The sequence below is a fragment of the Nansenia antarctica genome (assembly GCF_963989245.1).
Source record: "Nansenia antarctica genome assembly, chromosome: 8".
Classification (NCBI taxonomy): Eukaryota; Metazoa; Chordata; class Actinopteri; order Argentiniformes; family Microstomatidae; genus Nansenia; species Nansenia antarctica.
Genome location: NC_137678.1, coordinates 19,494,244 through 19,514,151, shown reverse-complemented (window position 1 = coordinate 19,514,151; position 19,908 = coordinate 19,494,244). Strand labels below are relative to the sequence as shown.

The 19,908-nt window shown below is 45.1% G+C and overlaps 1 pseudogene across 1 annotated transcript; it reads left to right on the top strand.

Annotated features, from left to right (window-relative positions):
- Positions 1-3,285: 3,285 nt before the first annotated feature.
- LOC308163994 (testis-expressed protein 10 homolog) lies at positions 3,286-18,916 on the top strand (annotated as a pseudogene). Its single transcript has 16 exons — positions 3,286-3,468; positions 3,588-3,775; positions 4,018-4,344; positions 4,708-4,796; positions 5,282-5,406; positions 5,648-5,894; positions 6,114-6,217; positions 6,384-6,631; positions 6,823-6,955; positions 7,195-7,364; positions 10,564-10,741; positions 12,115-12,203; positions 12,427-12,560; positions 14,595-14,675; positions 14,908-15,092; positions 18,904-18,916. The product of its transcript is annotated as a testis-expressed protein 10 homolog (transcript).
- Positions 18,917-19,908: the final 992 nt, after the last annotated feature.

Sequence of the window (19,908 nt, the reverse complement as noted above, 5' to 3'; positions counted from 1 at the left end):
GCACTGACGCTGAACCCCTCATAGTGAATCATAAGTAGGTGGACAACGTGTAGTGCTGAAATAGCCGTGTGTGGTTTGAAAAAAATAACACCAGCTCAGTAAATAATTCAAACGTAATGTTTACGTATATGTGACTGCAACACACATATGAACAGTAACAAAGCAAATTCTGTTTAATATTCTGAAAAACATTGACAACAAAATCGGTGAAAAAAAGAAAAGAAAGAAAAGTAATCCGCTTATGCGAGGGGTGGTGGTGCATAGGCCTATGCTCCTGAAACGACAGAGCAAACACGCTATTAGGGATAATAATTACAATGAGCCATTCATTCAAAATATACAAAATACAATTAGGTTATTAAATACAATAACGACAGGCTTGGTACTCACTTAATGTGAAAAGTGGCATCTCCCATCGGTCAGTATTTGCTTGATATCTGGTTATATGGACGTCACTTTAATCCGCAGGCAGTTCTCAAGTTTTTTTTTGCATCAATCGATTCCTCTCGTGCGTCTTTATCACATTCATTGAGGAAAAGGACAACTCGCATGTATAGAAAGGGAACATTGTGAGCACGGAAGATGTGAGTCTCACAACGGCTTTGCGTTGATGAAACCAGGTAGGATGAACATTATAGTTCGCTGTCCATTCCTCTTTAAATGCCCTGTTTTCACCGTCAACTTTCCTCTTTACACCTTTGGAGAGTGACATGATGTTTCTCTTGCTAGTTAGCAGGTTAAATGTTTAGCTAACTTCACCCGACACGCAAACAACCAATCCAATAATAATGTGACCTTGTCTGGGAGGAGGGGGGAATCATTCAGAATGAAAGTATGTTAAATAATTATTAGAATAAGCTAGGCTGCGCTACATCGTCAGTCCACACATTTATTATTCAAAACTATGGAAAAGGGTGAAACTACGTTTCAACGTTGTTGAGAATCACAACACAAACTTGCTAGTCAAGCCAAAATACTGCAACGTAATGGATTGGACTGCTACCTAGTTAACTACAACACTACTTTACATTGTTACCTAGTTAACTACAACACTACTTTACATTGTTACCTAGTTAACTACAACACTACTTTACATTGTTACCTAGTTAACTACAACACTACTTTACATTGTTACCTAGTTAACTACAACACTACTTTACATTGTTACCTAGTTAACTACAAGACTACTTTACATTGTTACCTAGTTAACTAGAACACTACTTTACATTGTTACCTAGTTAACTAGAACACTACTTTACATTGTTACCTAGTTAACTACAACACTACTTTACATTGTTACCTAGTTAACTACAACACTACTTTACATTGTTACCTAGTTAACTACAACACTACTTTACATTGTTACCTAGTTAACTAGAACACTACTTTACATTGTTACCTAGTTAACTACAACACTACTTTACATTGTTACCTAGTTAACTACAACACTACTTTACATTGTTAGCAGGCTCACAAAACAAGCTGTGTTAGTTGACTAGCGATGTGTAAATTTTTCGAAAGAAAAGTCAAAGCATTAGAATGTGTCACATTTTTTAACAATCAATTACTTATGAATGAATTAATGGAATGAATGAATGGTCTTTATTGTCATTGCTACAGTACAGGTACCAAACAACGAAATTTCGGAGGGGTGGCTCCCCTGGTGTTAGGAAAAAAAAAAAAAAAAAAAAAGTTCGGGCCCGCCATCTAGTGGCTCAAAAAAAAATTGGCCCGAGGCCAAACCTAATTGCCGACCCCTGCTATAGTGGATACCCTGCAAAGTCAAACATCACGAAACATAAATTGGCGGTTTGGGGCCTAGGAGGTCTGGGGGGTATTCCATCAACGTCGCTGAAGGAAAACCCAGGCTTATTCTGATAAGTCTCGCGAGACTTATCAAACGATCCAGGCTTATTTTGATAAAGCTCGCGAGAGTTATCAAAAAATAAGCCTGGATTTTCCGTTAGCGACGTTGATGGAATACCCGCCTGGTGTCTCTGCTCGACCTCGACTCAAGACAAAAACAACGAGGCACAAACAAACAAACATATCATAAACATATCTCTCTCTATTATTATATTATTATTATTATTACCACCCGAGACCTGAAACACACAGGAGTCTGAAGGCACTTTGCAACAAAGGCTCTTTTTAACCGACTATCTAAGTAAGTATCAAACCACTAACGCGATGTGTCGCCAGCTGCTTCCGGGCGCCAAGGCTAACCTCCATTCTTTCTTTGGCTATCTTGGGTTTCTATTCTCATTATCTTTCAAACGGTGCGTCACCATAATTCATAAGCAAGAGATAATAATAACAACTAGGTGTTGAATGAATCAGGGTCAGATATTGATGATAATCTCTCTTACCTGATAACGCAGATATGTTACGGAGCAAACACAAACACAGGTGGTGAATCTCTGGCCGTTGGTTTGGGTCAAGAACACGACCATAACAGCGCATGCGCAGTCGTGGCTTGTATTCATCGAAGGACCTCGTGCGACGAATGTATGAGGCTCGCCCACATTTGCTCACTCTCATCAAAAGTTCAAATGTGAATGCAATTATTACAATGAACAACACACTGATGTGAAGTCATAAGCGTGTTTAGAGAAAATACCAATATATGTGTACGTGAAATTGAGAGCAGAGACACAGAGTTTATCAGCGGTTTTTCTTGTTAATTTCCCAGGCGATTGTGAAGGGCAGCTTGATAAGTGAGTCAAAGAGGAGAGCGAGAGGACCCCTGTGCTGGAATCAACACGAGCTTGGTTTTGTTTTTGCATTTCAATTTTTTAATTGACGCTTGTGGTTCACGTGAGTATTAGTCTTTTCAATAACAGCGAAATATGCATGTTATAGTTGTCCTTTATCCTACAAATGCCAGGCTAGCCGATATTACGATATTATTAAATTAAATTATTATATTACCCAGTTCAGTTGTGGATGACCGCCTTTGACATGGCATGGGTCCACTGGTGGTGTCTTGCCACCCTGGTTGAGAGTGGTGTGTGTGCAGATTTGTGTTATTATCCCCTATCAACACATTGAATTCAGTAAATTAACTATTCAACAGTCATTTATTTCGCTGGATTAGGTTAGTTGGTGCTAGGCTGGAAAAACAGATAAGGCTTCAGAGCAAACTTGATACAGTGCCATCATTGGATTCAGTGCCATCATTGGATTCAGTGTCATCATTGGATTCAGTGTCATCATTGGATTCAGTGCCATCATTGGATTCAGTGCGTTCTTCTTCTTTCCATAAACAGCCATTGCTTAACAGAGATGACGAAAACGAAGAAGAAGAGACAGGACGACTTCCAGAAAGTGAAGCTGAAAGTGGGAAAGACGAAACCCAAAGCTGACAACGCCACCAATGTCAACTTCCGCACCAAGGGAATAAATCTGTCTGAACAGCTAAAGAGGGATGACAGTGGACAAACTACCCACAGACAGCTTAGCATCAAGGTAACACACACACACACACAACACCAGCTTCCCATCATCTGTTATTTACCTCTGTTGCTCATTCTGTATGCCTCATTCTCTCATTCTGTATACCTCATTCTCTCGTTCTTCTCCATTAGGACCTGTTGTCCCAGCTGCACCACTACAGTGGTAGTGTGAAACAGACTGCTCTGGTGGGTCTGAGAGAGCTGCTGAGCCTTCACCCCTCAGTGTTAGAGCAGCACCTCTCCCGCCTACTCTCTGAGGTGGCAGCTGTCTTCACAGACAAGGACGTCAACGTACGGGTGGCCGCCACACGCCTGCTCAGGTTAGAACGGAATACGGTAGAATATTTGGATCAGTAACTTTATTATCCGTCTGTGACAATCTGCTCTATGCTCAACCCCCCTGAGATTACACACACACACACACACACACACACACACACACACACACACACACACACACACACACACACACTTTCCACCTTTTCCTTTTCAGGCTGGGATTTAGAACCAGCAACCCTTGAGCTATTGGTCTGCCTGTCTAACCTCCGCCTGTTGCCCCCAGGTTTATCGCCCAGTGTGTGCCAGCAGACCGAGCGGCTCCGTTCTTCCCCCTCCTCAGTGCCCACCTGTCCTGCGCCATGACACACATTGAGGCAGCTATCCAGGAGGATGCCATGAAGGTCCTAGATGTGTTGTTGGAACACTACCCTGCCCTGCTAGCAGCCCACCCTGCCCTGCTGCTCACCAACTTCCTGGAGCTGATTTCACACAGACGCACAGGGGGAGGGGCCAAGATCGGTCAGGAGGCGAAGGGGAGGAGATGGGCGCTGTCAGTTAATCCAAACAAGAACATGACTGGTCAGCAGTGGAGGCTCACTGTACTGCTCAGGTACTCACTCACGCACGCACGGACATACACTTGAAACTAACAAAAGTGGGGCGCTTAGGTGGCGTAGCGGACTAAGCGTTGACCACGTAACCGAAGGGTTCCCGGTTCGATTCCGGCTGCGGACATATCCTGCATGTCATCCCTTGTCTCTCTCTCACCCATCCTTCCTGTCAAATCTCTACTGTCTCTGTCACAATAAAAAGAAAAATATAAGTGGGACTGCCCCACTCAGAAAAAAAAAAGAAGAAACTGACGAAAGTGATGAAACACAATGAGTGAAAATGGTCTCATGGATTTATATTAGATTTGCGTCTCTGTTAATTGTTACACCCCATATCCTAACGTAATCTGTGTGTGTTTCAGGCTGAGCCGTTTCCTCCAGGCGGTAGTAGATGAGAAACCAGTAGAGGAGGGGGGTTCGTGTGTCCCAGGTGATGGTTGGTTCACGGCCAGTGGAGAGGGAGGGACCATCACACCTAGGGATGCTCCGATTTATCGGCCACCGATTTAAATCGGCCGATTTCACTCCAAATGACTCGATCGGTGATCGGCAAAAATGGCCGATCGCAAAAACCGATTTTTTTTAAAAAAATTTTTTTTTTTTTTTTTTCCTGGGGAAGACAGATAACTGAACAGAAAACATAGGAGGATGTAACAGTATGTAAACCATGAAGGCCACGTTTATGATGTATTTTATACAGCCATATCACTGACTTGGGCTTCAGGCCCTAACTGGGTGATAGGCCAGACTTTTACTATGCCATAAAAATGGGTCTGCGTTTGCTTGGTGCCTAATGGATCAAAACTTTTGTCTAAAAAGCAAATAATATGTAGGCTATCCAGTCAGTAGGCCTACAGTTATGTATTTTAAAAAAAATCGGTATCGGTTGATCTTGAAGAAAAATATCGGTGATCGGTATCGGCCCCAAAAATCCAGATCGGAGCATCCCTAATCACACCTGTTGATGTCAACTGGGAGGAACTTACTTATGGCAAGGGTGGACTCCATGTGTTCGAACACTCTGGAGCCAAACCCACTCCACATTCCACCTACAAACTCAGGTACGTACGTCTCAAACTCTGATACCAATCAAGGAATATGCATCGCAGACTCATTGCATTAAAATACAACTGGATCAGAAAAGATCTCAAAGGTAATTCTAGAGATAAAGTCTTACCTACAGTTTAGCTGTCACACTCTCTCCTGCTCATCAGCTGCCTCTCTCTCTCTCTCTCTCTCTCTCTCTCTCTCTCTCTCTCTCTCTCTCTCTCTGTCTCTCTCTCTCTCTCTCTCTGTGGTTAGGCCACAAGTTGAGCCTGGAGCAGCTGTGAGTGAGGGGCTGAGTTCAGCTGAGGCTGTTCAGGGCTTTGCCTCCACGCTGGTGCCCCTGCTGCTGGAGGTATGGGTAGAGGCCACTGCCAGTGACCAGGACCAGACAGACAGTGCCCACCTACTCACCTCAGATGCCATGGCGCTCATGTACCAGGTCCTCTCCATCCTGCAGATGTTAAGGAGGCTGGCGCCACAGAAGGAACACCAGGACACACTGGTGAAAGCACAAACGCATACACGGAACACATACAAACATCCACACATGCATACATACAGCCAGCAGCTGAGCATACTTAGATTTCAGAAATGCCAACAAGATACACTGGTGGGGACACAAAGAAAGTAGAAAAAATTAAATACACAGATGCATACAGATACACACACACACACACACACACACACACACACACAGTAACAGTTATTCTCTGCTCTGTAGGATGCATGGTTCCGTACTGAGTACGATTTTAAGCAGCACTTCATGAAGAACTTCCCCTACGGGACTATAGACACACCCAAACAAAGGAGGAAGGGAGAAAAGAGGTAAGGCTGTGTGTGTGTGTGTGTGTGTGTGTGTGTGTGTGTGTGTGTGTGTGTGTGTGTGTGTGTGTGAGGAAGATGTGTGCGTACTCTGATGTCGGTGCTGTCTGTTAGTGTGGCAGTGGATGTTTGTGTGAGTATCTCTCTGTGTGTATGTGTGTGTTGTCAGGAGTAAGCAGGCAGCAGTGGTCGCAGGGCAGACCGTGGAGCCGTTAGCTCTGAATGTGCTGCTGTGCCAGGTCATGGTGTCACTCAGCCAGATGGAGGGGCCTGGCCAGGAGCCCGATGCTGATTGGCTGATGCCTCTTCGGACATTTGTCAGAGAGACTCTGTCGAGCGGAGTGAAGCTCAGCTACAGACACCTACACACCCTACTGGATACCGTGTGGAGGATGGTGCTCACACAGAGGAGCAGGGGTGGGTGTGTGGGTGTGTGTGTGTGTGTGTGTGTGTGTGTGTGTGTGTGTGTGTGTGTGTGTTTGTGAGGAGAGTGGGATGACTTCATATATAGAATTTTGTGGTTTATGAAACTGTGCTGTTACTGTTATGTAACTGCGTGTGTCTGTCCGTGTGTGTGTGTGTGTGTGTGTGTGTGTGTGTGTGTGTAGTGGTGAACGAGGACTTGTTGGCGGCGGTGTATGTTCAGTACCAGCAGAGGCACCCGCTCCAGACCAGAACACTGCTACTGTCCTTCTACAGCAGGCTCTATCTACAAGAGCACAGCCACCCACACATCGCCAGGTAACACATTTGACTGGTTTTTACCTAGACTAGTGTACTAAATACGGACTACATTCGATGTTTGAAAACATCTGGTAGACTTTGTTTGAGCCTCGCTGTGTGGGAACTACTGTGATCATGTATGAGGTGACTTAAAAAAACAAGTATGCACAGCATTCCAGATTAAGACTCTATTATAATAACTGTACCATCCTATGCCCCCTCCCCCCCCCCCCCCCCCCAAATCTCTCTCTCCTCAGGAATAGGGTGTTGGCTCTGTGGTTGGCGGCTCTCCCTGTGCAGTTGGCCCAGCTGGGCCACCGTAATCCCACCCTCTCATCGAGACTCCTCCTCTCCATACAGGCTGCTGCCTCCCGGGGGAACAAGGACCTGTTAGACAGCCTGCAGACATACGCCTGCAAGCTCTACGGTACGCATGCATGCATGCATGCATGCACGCACACACACACACAAGAGATGTTACTGTGCAATGGTTCTATGGTAAAACAGAGTGTCAAACTTAACTCTTTGACTGCCAGCCATGTTCAGAGCGGAGAGCTCCACACTGCCAGACTTTTGGGGCATTTTCGCTGAACTTTGAAGACCCACCAAATATTGACTTTTCGGACTACATAAACATTGAACATATCTACCAAAACTTTAGACTCTCTTCTTTCATCAGAAAAAGAAAGTTTGTTTCTAGCCTCTTTGAGTGTTTAGAAATCGGCCGTAGAACATAGGGTGGTTTCAGCAAAAACACCAGATTTTGACCAATAGACAGAGAAAACGAGCTTTTTCTGCAGAACGTTTTTTTTTTTTTTTTTTTTCCTGCACTTTTTCTGTATCATCCGACTCTGAACTGTTTGAAGAGTCGCGCAATGGCCGCGCTGCTCCGCGATGCTCCGCGCCGCAATGCTCCGCGCCGTGTTTGGCACATACCCTGATCCGTTTCGCTATTACTACAACCCACAGCAAGCCACTTCCTTCTCCAGGCTTTTATCAAACTACTGCCCCCATCTGGGACCGAAATACATTACACCCAAGTCTGAAATTCACTCGCTAGGTGTAGAACATGTCAATAACGCGATCCCCGCGAAAAAAAAAAAAAATTCTATAAGACGCCAATTGGCGTCTTTGGCAGTCAACGTTACTATTCTATAAGACGCCAATTGGCGTCTTTGGCAGTCAATGAGTTAAGGTTATCATACCGGGAGGGTTAGGGTAAGGTTACGGTGTTACTGCTCAATGTCCTGCTGCTAACACTAGTGTTACTGCTCAATGTCCTGCTGCTAACACTAGTGCCATTATGTCCCACAAGCGAGGAGCCAAGCAGCCAGCTAACCATCTCATTATCACCTACTTTTTGTTATTTTCTCTGAGTGGGGCAGTCCCACTCATATTTTTCATTTTTTATTGGACAGATACAGTGAAGACAGACAGGAAAGTAAGGAGAAGAAGGGAGAGAGGACATGTCAGCAGGGCATGGGCCGGAATCGAACCCATGCCGACATGGGCATATGTGTGCACTGTAGACCACGGTGCTAGACCACTGGACCACCCCAGACCACTATCAACTACTTTTTAATTTTCTTTTTAAAAAATCGATTGATAACTGCCAATCACAACGCGAGCAATATCAGCTATACTCTACTCGCTGGAACAAGCTCAAGTGTCCCAGCGAGCGACCATCACACACATATGAGGTTGAACTCATGTGAAAGTTACGGTAGGCTTTTGCTAAACTAGTGTAATACAACATAAATACAACTGCGGTTACCGAGCACTTGAGCATGAACATTGTGATGCTGTCAAAATCTCCTACCGTGACACCCCTACCACACACACACTTTGTTCATCTCCCCGCCCTGTGCTGCCTGTACTGCTGCTCTTGTGTTTTTCCTCTGGGGGGCAGTAGAGGTGTGTGTGTGTGCCAGGGGTTGAGACTAATGGCCTACGTTTTGATATAAAAGCTTCAGACAGGGTTTAGTTTGGAGAGGGTTGAGGAGGGGTAAAGTGGTGTTGATAATAGCTCCCAGAGCTGTAGACAGGGATCTGGGTTGAGGGGGGTGAGGGGGGTGAGCGGGGAGGGTAAGGGACTGGAAAGGGGTTTATTTGAGGGAGGACCTGTGTTTTTTTGGGGGATAAAATTGGCGCAGAGCAAGCAATTCACCACAAGACTCCTTTTGTCTGAGAGGTCTGTGACATCAGCAATGTGCGTCAGAGACTAACATCACACACACACACACACACACCAGGGTTTCCGTTAACCGGTAATTACCGGTCTTTGTCCGGTAAAATTTGTTGAAGTCCGACAAATTGAAAACCCGTCGGACAAAATGTCCAGTGAAAATAATTCCCTCTAAGCACAATTTGAACACAATTCGCTAAAGTTCACATTTTGTATTCAAATTGGCTTCGGGCCACCATCTTCAGCTGAGCACCAAACACACACACACCCACACACACACAACACCGCCTGAGAGAGAAGGACCCGCCCCCTCCAGCCAGCCTATAGGCTAACCAAAGGGGGCGGGTCCCTCCCTCCCGGGCAGTGCCGCGCGTGCACGAGTGTGTGCGTGCCCGGCGCCCAGCCGAAAATGGTGGCCCGAAGCGGAGCGCCTTAACTTTATCGCACAATAACAAGGATAACAAACGAAACGGACAACATTTACACTAAGATGGAGACAAACTTCAGCGATATGATCTAACAGCCGGTCTTCAGGACGACATACAGACCCGTATGAGCTTACAGGGCTATCCCCTAAGTATGATTTGACAGGCAGCTAAACGAAATGCCTTCCCAACCAGCGAGACCTGGGGGGTATTCCATCAACGTCGCCAAATGAAAATCCAGGCTCACCCCGACAAGTCTCGCGAGATCTATCAAGGTATGCCTGGATCTTTTTAAGAGTCTCGCGAGACTTAACGAAATAAGCCCAGACCCTCCTCCAGCGACGTCGATGGAACACCCCCCTGGTTATAGAAATGACGTTGTTTTATTGATAAAAAAAAGGGTAAAACTGGAAAGAGAAAATAGAAAACTCACATTAATCCCAAACAATTTAACAAACTTCAGTTAACGTAATGTGGAGTCCGTTCATTGATCGATGCTGTCTGTTCAGTTCCCAGTGAGGCGCCCGTTCAGCGCTGGACATAATGGCATAGCGCGCATGCGAATCATGTTATATTATTATAGCTCGCATCTAATCGTATCGGATGAGAAATAGACATTAAATGGCATATATAGGCCGCTACACAACAGTAATCACCGCGACAAACAGCTATATTAGATTTGAACCCAAAAAATATATGATTTTGAAAAAAAAAAAAAATATTAGATTTTAATATGATGACCGGAATATATCACGTTTGTCCGGTAAATCGAAATCTTCCCGGACACGATGTCCGGCGGCAATTTTTTCTAACGGAAACCCTGACACACACACACCTCATCACCTCATCACTCCCGCTCATCTCTCATTTACTATCTTGCACATAGCTCATTCCCTGTCTCTCACTTTCACTTTGTACAGTTGTAAATCATGCTTATACCCCTAGGAGAGCAATGTGGTGCTAGTTGTATTTATATGGTGTGTGTGTGTGTGTGTGTGTGTGTGTGTGTGTTGTAGACCCACAGGAAGGCAGTGTGGTGCTGTTGCCAGCTGAGTCTCAACAGCGATTGGTGCAGTTGCTCTACTTCCTGCCTGTGATGTCACAGTACCTCTTGGCCAATCTGAGTCGCTGCTGCACTGCTGGACGTGTTTCTGCCGGCCTAGCCGCCTCCCTCATCCGTATCATACACCTCAGGTAACTATGACGACAACTCGCTGTGCACAATAGACTAAAGGTGAAAACCATGCCTACCTGGCAGGCAAGGCCAGCTGAATTGACTTCTGCCCAGTTTCATACACCTCAAATGACCATGCACAGGTCTCTCTTGAAAAAGTGATTTTTATCTCTTATAAAAGGGTCCCCATTATACTCCCCAGGATAATTAAAGATGAATAAAAAATGAATAAATAATGTCTAGTGGGACCGTTTATGCCTAGTTGGTGCTGTCTTTCATTGGTTCTGTCATGGCTAATAATGCCTATCTCGGTTCTACCAAAGTTAGAGGCAAACAACAATGGGTAGGATGGCAGAGTTTAGCCGCCAAATTGTGTGTGTGTGCGTCTACTGTGTGTGTGCGTGTGTGTTCCTGTGGTCGGCGTGTGTGTTGAGTGGGTTTGTGTTGAGGCGAGCCGTCAGTCGTTCCTGGTTAGAGAGGAGACAGCAGACGGCTGCTTGGCCCTCCTAATGGAATCAAACAATTAAACAAGACACAGCGAGGGTCAGTGGCGGACTCTCTCTCTCTCAATTCAATTTAAAGGACTTTATTGGCATGGGAAACATACGTTTACATTGCCAAAGCAAGAAGATAAAAAAAAAGAATGATGTCTCTCTCTCTCTCTCACACACATACACACACACACACACACATACTCTCTCTCTCTCTCTCTCTCTCTGGAGACTCATTGACGGTAGAGATCGGTGGCCCCTGTAGATGGCAGTGTTGCTCTGTTCAAGTGGTGTATGCGTGTGTGCGTTCAAGCAATGTTTTTTGCTCACAATTGTTTGCAGTGTTCTCTCACATGCTTCCGGCATTGTGCATCACAGTGATGTCATCAACGTGCATGACTCCATGCATTGCCTCTCCATGCATCGTCTCCATGCATTGCCTCTGTCACTGCATCGGTTTTATACAAACCTGGCGGGGTGGAGTGGAGTGGGGGTGGGGTATCTGGGGCACACAAAGGGCTCTTTGGGGATGAGGAATGTGGATGAGTCGTCATGGAGCTTTGGGAATATCTGACACACACACAAACACACTGTTATAGGACATCAACACCCGCAGGATTAACAAAAAAAGTGTTTATTACAGTATCAGTACGCTCTCTCTCTGGCCCTGCACACGCACAACCAACAACCACAACATAACTCTTAGACATTCAGTCTATGACCTAGTTATCCGAAAAATACAACATCACATAACTGACCCACGTCAAACAGACACATACACACACACTCACCAACACCAGACATGACAGCCGGGGACAAACCGGTGTGTAACAAGACCCTGTCTGGAATCTGTTTTTAAATCGAATTCTGTGTGTGTGCATGTGCACGTGTGTGTGTCGTAGGTCATCTCTGAGCGGCTGGTCAGTAGGGAACCAAGAGGTAGCTCTTCGTGACGTCGACTACATCAGCTTCCTGTTCTCCACGCTCACAGGTCAGGATCTGCCCCCACCCACACTTCCTGTTTCACAGTCCGCTCCCAAATGTTCAGATGGTGTTTGTCTACGTCATTAAGTCTGTCAGTTACATGTGTTCAACACAGCACTATAAACTACATGCTAGTTGCACTATGCAATCTCTTCACTTACCCCCGACCCCTTCTCTCTCTCTCTCTCTCTCTCTCTCTCTCTCTCTCTCTCCCTCCCTCACTCCCTCAGGGTTCTCGTCAGATGAGTTGGCTACTCTGCAGGAAGCCGGCGATGACAGTGTCCTCCCCCCCTCCCCTCTCTCCCCCCTCAGCCTCTACCCCACCCCTCTGGAGCAGTTCACACATCACTGGGACGTTGTGGAGGTGGGTCAACACCTTCAGCTTCACATCACCCCCCCCACCCACCCCCCTCAGTCCAAATGCCACTAACCCACCAAGCCCTCTTAACCTACCAGGGTCATTGCACAGAGGATTGGAGAGAAAAGGAGGAGATTATGGGGATGGATGAATGGAGAGGGACTGGGGAGCCGTTCTGTTGGTGAGCGTCTAGTGTTCCTGCAGTCGAGGGTGTTAGTATTCTGGACACAGTTCTGGTCTTTTTAGTTCCCCATGGTGTCTCTCACACACGCGTAGGGGCTTACAGGGGGGAAGCTTTATCGTGCTGCTCCGGCCGAGAGGGGAATCTTTATCGTGTTGCGCAGGCTGAAGATGTGTGGTTATCGGGGCACCACGGAAACGCAGAAATGCTAATGAGAGCCTGTGGCATGATGGGAGTGTGACATTTCTGCACAAAAATTACAGTTAACAGAACTGCACCTCGGGGGGGGGGGAAGAGAGAGAGCGAGAGAGAGAGAGCGAGAGAGCGAGAGAGCGAGAGAGCGAGAGAGAGAGAGCGAGAGAGCGAGAGAGAGAGAGAGAGAGAGAGAGAGAGAGAGAGAGAGAGAGAGAGAGAGAGAGAGATAGAGAGAGAGAGAGAGAGAGAGAGAGAGAGAGAGAGAGAGAGAGAGAGAGAGAGAGAGAGAGAGAGAGAGAGAGAGAGAGAGAGAGAGAGAGAGAGAGAGAGAGAGAGAGAGAGAGAGAGAGAGAGAGAGATGACTATAATGACTAATTCAGCTCCTCAATTAAGGCTTCAGATCCTGCCTTTCTCATCTCCCTGTCTGAGTCAATCACAGGCGAGGGGTGAGGGAGGGGCAGAGGGACGGTATTAGGGACAGGCCGTGTCTGCTCTGATTCCACTAATGAGATGGGATTGTTTTTAATGGCGGAGAGAATGCCAACAGGTGCACAGGTCTGGGGGCTGTTACACACACACACACACACACACGGGGGTATGCACATACACTTACACACCTAATTTTGATAGAAGCTAATGAGAATTTAGTCATTTTGATTTGAAATTAATGAGGAAAAGTTGAGGATCGTTTTTCACAACCGGAAGTTTTTGTGACGGCCTCCTGTCTCATCTGGACCGCCGTCTCCATCGTGGTGTGTGGTAGGGCAGGTAGTAGGCAGTACTCTCTTTTTTTTGTAATCAATTATTTATTTCAAAACAGTACACATGAAAAACACCAAACAAAATAAGTGTCTGTCCTGACGTTTCTTCTTTATCTTACCCCCCCCCCCCCCACACTATAAACAGAAAATGTTCTTTTTTGAAGAAGGCACGGTGATGAATGATGAGATATTTGCAGATCAATCATTTACTACAAATTGACTATGATAATATGACACTCATACATGATTAAAAGCTTAATAAGTAATTAAGTAATATCATTATTGCTTGATTTAGAATCTTTTATTTTTATTTTTATTATGTCAGATACCTGTCTTTAGCCATAGCATCTGTTTCATAGGCCTAACTGGTAAGAAGGTTAATATTAAGGAACAACACTGAAGCAATACTGTGCGTGTGCGTGTGCGTGCGTGTGCGTGCGTGTGCACGTTTAAATGTGCAGTGATGCTGTGTTAGTGTGAGAAGTAATGTGGTTTGTCTGATGAATGGTCCTGGTTGATGTTGATTAAGGCAGAGAGACTGATGTGTGTGTGACTCCTTCATTTGTTCCCTAATTCTATCTCTCTGTAATATCATTACAGCTATTGGATTTCACCCTCCTTACACACACACATGCTCCTCACACACTTCCTTATTGTTTTTCCTCATAAAACATCATTATTTAAAATATCGTCCAATTCCCACATGTCAGCTCTAATTACCCAGCCTTCCACAGGACAGCCCCAACCCTTTCAGGAGAAGGGCAGAGGGTGAGAAGGGAGGGAGGGAGGGAGGGAGGGAGGGGGATGGGGATGAGGCCATACTGATACTTACTACTATCCTCAGATCAATAGTGAAAGCAATACAAAGTGCTATAACTGTCTGTCTGTCTGTCTGTCCTTCAGGAAGTGTGTCACTGTCTGGAGACTCTGGGCTCACGCGCGCAGTGCTTCGACGTGCTGCAGAACGGCATCTGCACCAACCTGGTGAGTGTTTCCTTCCGTCCCTTTTAACCCGTCCTTGGTCTGCTGTTTGATTGGCTCCTGTGTGACTGACCAGATGTTGTATACCTGACCTGACCTGACCTGACCCGTTAGTCCTCGGAGCTAAAGGCCAAGCATTAGGATGTATTGAAATAATAGGCCACCATGAATGAGTGCAAGTCTGTGTGTTGTGTTTTTATATGATTGTGTGTGGGTCTCTCTCTCTCTCTCTCAGACGAGGCTGTTGGTGGTGCCTGACAGCATGGCAGCAGGGTTGTTGAGAGCGGTATCCAGGCTGTTGGACCTCTCCTTCCTCCCCAGCGAAGCTCTGCTGAGGTTCCTCTCCCACTGCTGCCTCAGCCTGCTGTCCCTGCTGCTCACACTGCAGCAGGACACAGCCACCGAGACCAACCATAAGAGGTGTGTGTGCGTGTGTGTGTGTGTATACTGTATATATATGTTACGGTACATGTGGGAATACGGTACATGTGGGAAAACTAGGGTTAGGTGCTACGGTTAGGGTTAGGGGCAGGGTTAGGGTTAGGATTAGACATGCCAGCATGTACCAAGTCGACGTAGCACCTAACCCTAACCCTAGTTTTCCCACATGTACCGTAACATATACACACACACTGATGCTCAGTGTCATGGTCACAAACTCTGAGTCCAAAATAAAGTCAACATTGTGGGGTCAAAAATGTGTCCTTGGGAAGGCCCCAGCGAGAATTGAACTCGCGACCCCTGGTTTACAAGACCAGTGCTCTAACCACTGAGCTATGGGGCCTCACCTGGCTACAGTTAGTGAAGACAAATATTTAAAGAACACACCTATCAGACAACAAAGAAAGCGTGACAGACACGGCTAGTTCTATGTTGAACACTCACGTTCGCAGAAAAATGTATCCATCAATTATATTGAATATTATATATGTAATACATATCCTGCTGAATTAATGCTGTGTTGTTTAATCCATTCTTAGCAACACACTCAACGTTCGCTGTGTATGAGACCGATACGAGCGAGTGCAAGGTAAACTCGCTTTTCGATCACTAAGAATGTGTCACTAAAGTCACTAAAAACAACTTGAATAGCTACATAGCTTATTGAATCAAGAATGAATAAGTTGAATAAGACCCCTGATATGTGGTTGATGTGTGGTTGATGTCTATAAATAGTCTGTAAGTGTTACATTACGCATACTGTACTATGTCATACTGTATGTTGTGTGTAGAGCCTCTAACTTTGAGTCGTTTTGGTATTTGATTGATGACTTATTATTAATTATTATTATATTATTATTATTAATATTTTCCTACTCATCCAAACTTTATTATTTGCTCTTTAAAGCTCAGGCATAGAGGCATAGGTATAGATCAGTCCCAGTGTATAGCCTTCACGGTACTGTGTATTGTATGGTTATAGTCAGGGGACGGGAAGGGATAGATATTAGATTAGATTAGATTAGATTCAACATTATTGTCATTGCAGAGTACAAGTACCAGCCAATGAAATGCAGTTCAGCATCTAACCAGTAGTGCTGTAACAATTCTGGAGTATTGTATTTTGACTGTACATATCTGTGCTTGTGTGTATGTTTATACTAACAAGATTATTGCTTTCGTCAACAGGAGAGATGATTGATTGATTGATTGTACTTTATTGTCCCCGAGGGGAAATTTGTCTTGGGCATGGTACTTTCATGCTTCAAGTGCAACAATGACGATACATACAACATACAGTAGACAAAGTAAACAACAGGACAGCAACAAACATTGAGTGACATTGGCAGCAGTTTCCACCTGGACATGGCATCATTTGGTATAAATATATATTGCACATAACCCTTCAAGTGGTGTTTTCGAATATTGCACATGGCCCTTCAAGTGGTGTCTAAGATAAAGTGCAGGTGCTGGTGATCATGTCCTAATCATCGTTTCTGCTTGAGAGAATGTATTAGTTTAATGGAGAATGGGACAAATGATAGTTTTAAGAGCTTAGTTACATCTTGGCATGCGAAGCCTTCTACCTAGGGGGAGAACTTCGTATTCTGTGGAGAGCGGATGTTGGGGGTCTGCGATTATCTTGTTAGCCTTGTCCAGGATAGCTTTTTCATATAGTTTATTTAGGATCACATAGTCTCTTTCACCTACAAAAGAGAACAGAAAAAAAGCAGATTGAAGCTAGATTTAGGCCGCTTCCAGACCAACATTTCGTTACGATTTAGCGGTAGTTATTTACAATATGTTACAATGTTGCAATTAACCTTGTCGTTTGTGTTCGCACTGCAATCGAGACTCTCAACAGGCGCGCGGCGCGAGGCGACGCGCTTTCAAAACAGTTTTGTGATTGGTCCGAATTTAGCGGGACATTTGGATTTCAGGAAATCCCTCTCCTCTCTCTCTCTTAGCCCGTCGCCGGTGCCTTTAATCCCGTATCCTAATCGAAAACGGAACATCATCAGCGACGACTGTGGGTTATTGCATTTACTGCTGTTCTCTGGTTCATGTTCTTATACCAGTGCTCAGTATAGAGTATTTTAAATGAACATTTGTAATGTATGTCTCTGATGTTCATGGTCAATTAAATGCGGTGGTAGCTGACGTCGGCACGTTGCGCCATTCTGAGCGGCAGCAGGTCTCGCTGCTCTGTTTTTAATGTTTGTCGGTTTTTTGTTGTATAATGTCTAATGTTACAACCTCAGCCAGAGTTGTTTATACCAGAAGTGCCCTCTTTGCACTAAGAGAGACTGCAAAACATGAGGGTTTCAAACACTCATTACCGAAGGAACTACGGAAGAAATACCGGGGGTGCAAAGCTGGAGCGAAGCTAAAAGCTAAATCGAGGAGGCGGTGGAGATACAAGCCGTTTCTACCATTAATCGTAATGGGAAATGTTAACTCCTTACCCAACAAATGTGACAAGTTGGAGGCACTCGTGATGCATCATTCAGTGTATCGGGAGTGCAGCCTGATGTGCTTCTCTGAGAGCTGGCTAAATGACAACATCGCCGACTCATGTGTGGAGATCGAAATATTCATAGCAATATGCGCGGGGCAAAAATAATCTATTGCTTCTAAAATCACCACGAACAGAACGGCGGAGGTACGGGTAAACACGGCTCATGTTGGTGTCCTCAGAGGTAAGAGTTGGTTTTCTTTAACTCAACTGATAGCATTACCTTGCTGTTGTTGTTTACCGAATGCTCCATCTGACTGTCACACTGTGATTTTACTTGTGTAAACAGTTAATGAGTAACGTTAGCCGGTTCTGTGCGTGTACTCTCACGTAGGCCTACTTCGTATTGATTTTTCTGTGTGTGTGTGTGTGTGTGTGTAATGCGCGTTCCGCATGTTCCGCTGCAGCTGTAGGATATGTTGGTATTTGATCACCTTCTATATAAAATCACCTGCTCGGCTTTAATGACCGCTATTTAAGAAATTAAAATTGTTGCCACCCTCTATACTAGTTTTTGGTGAAACCACGTCTTTGTTTTGAGCGCCAGTGCGCGTTTTATGCGCGTGCACGCGAGAAGAAGAAAAAATCGCAAATCCTGGAGGAAACACTGACACAAAATAAGGGGAGACCACACATGCTTTAAATCATGAACAAAAGTATTTATTTATAAACTAACTGGAAGTATTCAAAATAACAATAGATATGTCAATCAGTATCATCAGTAGTGAATGCAGTGTATGGATGAGTGGAAGGTGTAGTGTAAATGTTGTAAGGTGTGTTAAAGTTAAAGTAAGGAGAGCCTAAGCTCAAACCAACCAAACCGGTGGAAGGAGGAGGGAGAATAAGAGTGAGCAGCCAGCTTAAGTAGGCAACTCACCAGGTGCCTCAGATCACCCAATCAAGCCTATGCCCAGCCAGGACCTGCAGCAACCAATATATATATGGTATGAGCAGACAGCACATAGTGAGAGGGCTGCCACATCCCCCCCCTCAAAAACCCAATAGTCCCCCCCAATAACCAAACAAAAAACAACAAAAATTCAAAAATTCCCATGATGACCTGTGGCAGGGTGGACTGCTCGATGCCTACCTCTGGTGGCAAGAACCATGGAGTAATATTCAACAACCACTTATCCGGTGTGGTGAACATCACACACTCCTGCAGATTCTTCCTCTCTGATGCGTCCTTAGGGTATCTGCCCGACTGAAACTCTTCCCACACTCGGAGCACTGGTATGGTTTTTATCCTTTGTGTATTCTTTGGTGTACTTTTAGGTGTCCTGCATGATTGAAACTCTTCCCACACTGTGTGCACTGGTATGGTTTCTCTCCTGTGTGAATTCTCAGGTGGCTCTTTAGGGTTTGTTCCAGAGTGAAACTCTTGCCACACTGTGTGCACTGGTATGGTTTCTCTCCTGTGTGTATTCTCTGGTGTGTCTTTAGGTGTCCTGCATGATTGAAACTCTTCCCACACTGTGTGCACTGGTATGGCTTCTCTGCTGTGTGTATTCTCTGGTGTGTCTTTAGGTGTCCTGCATGATTGAAACTCTTCCCACACTGTGTGCACTGGTATGGCTTCTCTGCTGTGTGAATTCTCAGGTGGCTCTTTAGGTTTTGTTCCTGATTGAAACTCTTCCCACACTGTGTGCACTGGTATGGTTTTTCTCCTGTGTGAATTCTCAGGTGGCTCTTTAGGGTTTGTTCCAGAGTGAAACTCTTGCCACACTGTGAGCACTGGTATGGTTTCTCTCCTGTGTGTATTCTCTGGTGTCTCTTTAGGTCTCCTGCTCGATTGAAACTCTTGCCACACTGTGTGCACTGGTATGGTTTCTCTCCTGTGTGTATTCTCTGATGCCTCTTCAGGTCTCCTGCATGCTTGAAACTCTTGCCACACTGGGAGCAGTTGTGTGTTTTCTCTCCTGTGTGTCTCCTGTGTTGTTTATGGTTTCCTGATGTGGTGGAGCTGGGCTCGCTGTCTGAACCTGGGTTGGAGCTCTGCTCATCTGTAAGAATATGAACATATACAGGGTTACAAACACATTTTGTGCAAAACATTGAGCAAAGTTGTCAAAAAGAAGAATATTATTTTCAATAGATATATAACTATAGTTTATACTGCAAAACATGATGCCTGTACGTCATATACGTGTGAGTTTGTCCCAACATAATACAAGGGTCAAAAGGTCAAATTGTATGACCAAGTGGATTGGGGGAGTAACACAATGGTTAACCCATTTAAACCGGGGGCGCTGTTACGTTGTTCTACCTTTCAAGCCGGGA